Source organism: Equus quagga, chromosome 6 (genome assembly GCF_021613505.1).
Source record: "Equus quagga isolate Etosha38 chromosome 6, UCLA_HA_Equagga_1.0, whole genome shotgun sequence".
Taxonomy (NCBI): Eukaryota; Metazoa; Chordata; class Mammalia; order Perissodactyla; family Equidae; genus Equus; species Equus quagga.
Genome location: NC_060272.1, coordinates 8734891 through 8741922, shown reverse-complemented (window position 1 = coordinate 8741922; position 7032 = coordinate 8734891).

The following is a 7032-nucleotide window of genomic DNA, read 5'->3' as shown; positions in this document are numbered from 1 at the left end:
CCAGTTGCACATGTTGAAATCACTAACTGGAAGGAACCAGGCACTAGGAAAAGGCAGACTCTCACTCTCTTGGTGCCTTGAAGAGGCCTGAGTCTAGACCTGCCGGGATCTTTGTCCTTAACTCTACTACTACAGCTGGGAGAGTTGGGCCTGACCAAGGGGAGATGTGGAACAGTCAGAACATAGTTGTATTCAGTACCAGGCAGTATGTTAGGCACTGAAGATACGGCATTAAAGAAGCCCGGCGCAAATGAGCCAAGCTAAACTAGAGAAAAGGAAAAAGGATTCCAGGGAAAGAGCTGGAAGTGGAGGTTGGTTTACTTAAATAAAACTCCCTACAGTAATTAACATGCCTTCCTTGCAAAAAGAGACTGATAGAAATTAGAGTACTAATGATGAATTTTAATCACAAGTTTCTGAAGGTGCCTGCCATGCCAGGAACATAATTTTAAGTATTTAGACATTAGCTATAAGGGAAAATATCCAAAACCTAGGTGGAGGATTTAAAAAAGTATAGCTACTTAGTGGTGGAAATTAGATTTGAATCCATGTTTTCAACCAACTTTCTCTATTTCTTCTTTATAAGCACAGATGCAGGCTCTGGAGTCAGACAGACTTGTGTTCAAACTTATTTTTCCCTTCACTAGTTATGTGACCTTGTGCACATTACTTAAATTTTTTGTATTTCAGTTTCCTCAGCTCTAAAAAGGAATAATAATTACAATTACCTCACAGGATTGCTATGAGAAATAAATCAGAAAAACCTCAATAAATTACTTAACACAGGACCCAGTTTATAGTTAGTGCTCAAAGAATGTGTCACTGTTTTAATTTCTATGAAGTAGGAATGGCAACCAATTGAGGCCCAACTGAGCTAGAAGGTAGCAGTATATTTCATTAAGTATTGTCTATAATGAATGCTGATGTTTTTCTGGCCCCAGCAGTAATCTTCTCAGGGCAAGAGAAAACCTGTATACTGCTTGGGGTAAGCACCATCTTCCTGCTTACGTCAGGCTGACTACAGCCCAGCCTCAGGAGATGGAGGCAGCTGTGAACTTCAAGACTCTAGAGGACATCATTCTCATAGACTTGGAGACATGATCTAGTCTGAGAATCATCACGTTGCATGTCTCTGGCCACCACGATTGGTTCTGAGGGGGGCACCTTCACAAAGTAGGCTTATCAGGGACTCTATGACTGCATTCTGGGGTTTTAGTTAGGGACACTGGGAAAGCAGCACTCCTCATAGGTAGGTGCTGGAGCCTAAAAATAGAGCTCACACAGGTGAAAATTAACAAATAAATGTAAAAGGAGATCAACCATATTCTGGTGATGATCTTGAGCCCTTAAATTAGCCCCACTTGAAGATCTACTCCTGAACTTTTAGTTATACAAGCCAATAAAGTATTGTGTTTTGCTTGGGCAAAGTTGAGTTGGGTTTTCTCTCACTTGTAACAGAGAGCATCCTAAGTGACTCACAGTCATTGACACACTCCATAATTGCTATTGATCAAGGCTTCTAAAAAGTTAGAAGCTCACATCTCTTGGCCTCAATTAATTTATCATGTGCATGTGGTCCCTAAGTGACTTGCACACCCAGCACACATTGCTATTACTCACTGGTTGGTTTCTCCTGATTTTATTTTATTTTATTTTAAGTGGAATAATAGTGGATTAAAATAGTGGAATAATAGACACAGAAGGATTCTCGTGAGATTTTAAATGGAACTACTATTGTAATTATCTTTTTCAAGAATTCTAGGCTTTGGGTTATATCCCCTCATTCTTTCTATTTTAGAAATTAAAATGGCCATTTACATATGTATATATTTTTTCCTTGTTACCTGATAACATACAAAGGCTAGAAAGCAATGGGAAGATACATTAACTTGAGTAAGTAAATACCAGCTTCTTGTCCGTAAAGCACCTTGGGGCTTCAGTGATAGGCACTAAGTAAATGTAAAAGTGATCTGGAATGAAAATAGCTTAGAGCTCTCTCAAAGAGCAAAGCTATTAACCCTAGGGTTCTGGTCAAATTTTAGCTCAGGCAAGTTTGCCATGCGGATTTAAATCAGTGCCATTTCACTTGAAAGCAGCATGACTCAGAGAGAGCACATCCTCTCATGCAGTGCTCCTGTGCCTTGTTGCTGGTTGACAATTAACATGCTCCTTCGTACCAAAGGCAGAGGTACAAGTGCACTCCTCAACACGCAGTACAAAACAGAGATGCAGACTCTACCTAAGGGGCTTGTTGTTTTGGTGCCTGTGAACTTGAGCTCTAGAAATGAGTCAACTGATGCCTAAAGCCCACAGGCTACTTCTGTGTTGGGAGTGTGGGAATCAGGTTCCGTGGTTTGGATTACCTTCATTTCTCTTCTGTCCTTAATAGTTCATATGACAAATAAACGATGTCAGGAATGAGTTGGATTTAATAACAGGCATACGAGATAGTGTTAGGAGATTAAATAACTGGCTTATACGTAAACATTTATAACTAATTACACTCCATTTCTTCTACATGTATTGAAAAAAGAGAGAGAGATTTGGAATGAACTATTCATTCCAAAAGGGATACTGATGGGAGGTGCTGCAGGAGCCGGAAAAAAAGGGAGAATGAGTGAGTGCTCAAACACAGATTATGAAAACGCGGAAAATCTAAATACATTCAACAGATGAAGAGGGACTACTTCAGAGAGGGTGAGAATTACAACAGGAGAGACAGCTGCTGAGTCTCGTTATAAAATTATTCCTGATGACTTAAGAGAAGTTGTGGCAGAAGGATAAGGTAAACTCTAGATAGAACGTGGTTATTCAAGAACTGAATGACTGGCCATTTGGATAAAAAAGGAGGATAAAGTTGAATGATTTCAGGAAGCCTTCCAGGAAGCGGAGAAATGCAGGCGAAAAGAGAAATGACATCATACACTTAAACTAAGCGCTCGTCAGTCTAAAATAGCAGCATAGCATGTTCTGACATATGGGATACGTTCCCAAAATATGGGTCCTAGGTGGTCTGAAGGACAACTCACTTTCAAGGGTCAATATGGAGACTTTCCCGTTTTTCAGCAGCCATAGACCTTCCTGAGGGTTTCCAGAATAACAGCTAACAACTCCCTCATCCTCTTATGTTGGTGGCTATATTGATAATATCCATGACAGGAGATTTTTTCTCTCTACATAATATCAAAACCATTTATTTGGTTTTAAACTACTACTCAACATGGCAGATTTGTCTATTTTGAGTGAACAGCTTTAATAAAACCTTTTAGTAGATTTCCAAATATGCAGAAATTTTTTGCCTAAACAAACATTTTTGGGGAGACAATTATTTAACAATAATTATAGCGACAGTTAAGTCAAACTGGAAAAACATGTTCTTGTTAGCAATTTGGAATATACACACAGGAATTATATGGTATATTTGATAAAGAACAAAAATATGTACAACAATATCGATAATATCACTGTAAGTGATGAAAAACAGAAGAATTCTTCCCTTATTTTCTGAAGCCAAGGGCTCAGATTTCCAAAATAAAAGAAAATATGCTATTTTGTGTCTATTTTTAAAATAGTAAAGTACATTTTCTAAAATCAACCTAAAGAAAACGTAATTTTTCTTCCCAAAATATTCAAACTGAGAGTACTGCCTCTTTGAAGAGTATATTTTAAACTGCTTTTTAAATTTTATGAAGTTAGGAAACAGAAAAAAAACTAGGGGTGGGGTTTGTACACTTCACCGAGAAATTTAGAGTGAGGAAATAAAACAAAAGAGCATCATGCAAGACAGGACCACAGGTTTCTTATCCTGAAGTGGGTCACTCAGCTTTATTGTGTTCCGTAGCGCAAACCATAGCTGTTATCCCTGCTCCTCATTTGCAGACATATACCTCTCATCCCAAGGAGGAGTCAGTAGGAGAATGCAGACCTTGAAGCTGGTCAGCGATGTCACATGGGCCATGCTGTAGAAGCAAATCACCGTCATGACCTATGCACCAGCTGGTCAGCCAAAAAACTGACCCAACCGCAAAACATAAAATTTTAAAAGAAGAGAAAGAAACTTTTTTCCCATTTTGATTTTTCCTTTTCTACCATTATTGGCTGGAAAGCAACCCATTAACTCACTGTTAACCCAGAAGGGCTGACTTAATAGACCGTAACATGCTCCCAGGTAAATAGTGCAAGGTTGTGTGTATTGTATTTTTGCATAGCCTGAGGGGTCTCAGAGATGGTAGGGGAGCCATATTTTTTAATTTTTACTTTAAAATCCTTTGTTCATGCTATCCAAATGCAATAGCCCAAGATTTAAAATTAATGAGCAGATCTGTAATCTTTCAGGGCGATCTTAACAGCCTACTTCCGCATAGCCCTGAAGAGACCAAAAGAAGGCCAGACTAAAATTATTTTCCTCCTGCAGCCTGGCTGATGACTTAAACTCACAAAGAAATAATTTTTTCTTAAAGAACAAATAAAAGCTTTGTGTTCACTCTTGCTTCACATTTGAATACGACTCTTAGACTGTTGCTCTAAATGAAATTTGTCATGCATCCTTACACAGATGGATGTGGAGTTTCTGTTGTGGAAAAGTATTCATCCGGTGTTAGCATAGGTCATGCTGGTATTTAGAAGGAGCCAAAGGTTCTGACTCTCGAGAGACATAAGAGATGGCTTGTCCCAGCTCTACGGCATAGGGAAAGAGGAGAAACCAGGTTTAACTCTCATAACTGTGCATAAACCCTTCCAAGAAACATCAGCCTCTTCCTCTGTCCCCTAGCACGTGAACTCATGAAAAACTCACTTGCCACACAGACCATAAAAACCACCTCTAATTGTAGCCCATGCCCATATCACATCTCAGAAAGGGAAGGCCTGGAGCTCCTCCATAGAATGACCCAGAGTCATTTGTCCAAACTTGGACCTGGTGATACAAACCAGGAATCCTTGCCCACTCTACAAATGAGGAAGCGAAGGCGAGAGGTGGTTCACTGACAGGCTCTCGCTAACGGGATGCCTTATTTAGAGATCAGCACAGACCTTGCCACCCCTGATTTTCTCCTTATGGTTTTTGCAAAGAAGCAGACGAATTGTTTTTCTGGCTTCTTAAGTGACTTTTAGTCAACTTCACATGTTGATTACTTTCCTTTAATAAGAAAGGAAATTTAAAAACCCTTAATAAAAAAACAGAAAAGGAAAGCAGAGTCAAAGACATTTAAATAGTCATCAAAATATGTGGCTATTAAATATTACCATTTTAATTTTGGAAAAAATAGTCAAGGTTTTGAGATAGTTTCGATGCCTTAACTTCAAGATCAGATAAGAGACAGCGGCAAAGAAAGACAGCAACTCAAGACTGTGTCATTTCCAGTCAGTGACCCATATATGCCCGGAGTTAGTGCTCTAAATATGAGGTAGCAATCAGTCCACTCACCGGCGAAAAATGCCCAGAGATTTAAAACTTTGGGTAATCATTTGTAGCACTTATGGTTAATAAGTAATTAATATTTATAAAAACATATATATTCCATGATTATAACTTTTTTTATTTCTTGACCTTACGCTTCATTTTCAAGAGTGAGAAGCTTTATTTTGACCTTTTACTGAATTAAGTTCTTGAAGTGAACTCATCAACCTTCTCTTAAACACTGTACTTTTCTTTTCTATTCTTTGAAAAGAGTGACTAATTAGTAATGCAAATTGTGAGCTTGAAACCTGAGAGATGTGTTGCCTTTTTCAAGTATTTATCCTTTGAAATGTTCAAAATAACATATTGACAGAGGTGTGTGCTTTAGAGAGCCTTTAACAAAACATCTGTGATATGACTGTTGCCACGGCAACTGATTTATTAAACATTAAAATTAATAACGCTGAAAACCATTTAGGCTGACATGAAAGAAAGAACTTTATATATGTAATTGAGATATAACAGGAAAATAACAATCTCAGAGCAGAGGGTCCTCCTCCATGTTGCCTTTTGGGACCAGAGAGATCTGTGGAAAAATGTCATGACTAGTCCTTGGGAGCTGAGAGGATAAGAGAATGTGGACTGTGCTAGACCCCTGAGACATTTTAAAAATTTGTGTAGGTTTTTATTTCTTCCCAGATCTTTTCAAGACTGCTATTTTCAGGTTTATGTCAAGCAATGGTCACATTATAACTTTCCTGGGCCTTAGGAACTTTTGCCTTCATTGGACCTTACCATCATAATACTATCAATATTAAAAATCAGTTTTTAGACACATAAAAATTTATTTTTTTCTGTTTTAGGCAAAATTTAACAGATTCCTATGGCCCCTGAAAATGTCATTTTATTCTAATGTAGGAATAAAATTAAAACTTTTTCTTTGACCCTGAAATTTTATCATTTTCCTTTTGATTTTAAAATACAATCCTGCGCTGTATAATGACGTTTAGGTCAACAACCAACAACGGACTGCATATACAAAGGTGGTCTCGTAAGATTAGTACCAGATAGCCTAGCTGTGTGGTAGGCTATACCATCTAGGTTTGTGTAACTACACTCTATGATGTTCGCACAACAGTGAAATTGCCTAACGACACATTTCTCAGAATATATCCCTGTCATTAAGCAATGCATGACTGTAAACGAAGATATTTTCATGGGCCCTAAAAATACAGTGGGCCCCAAGCACTGTGCCTAAAGTCCTGACGGATAAGTCGGCCTCTCTTATTCTCACATGTATACTCTCTACCAACTACACCTGCATGCTTGGCTTCAGTTACTACATGTATACAGATGGCTCACACATATCTGTCTGTAAGTCAGGATCTGCCTGTCCAGAAGTCCAAAACTCTCTAGACATGTCTTAAGTGTCTTGATTATATATCACACTCGATGTGTCTAAAAGCTCATCGCATGCATTGTCCCAACAGCTTACATATTTATTAAGATTCTGACCTCAGTTAATAGACCATAACCTCCCACCTCCCAATTTACCATAAAGGAAAACACTACATAACCCCATGTTACCTCTGGGTGCTGGGACATAACCCCATGTTACCTCTGGGTGCTGGGAC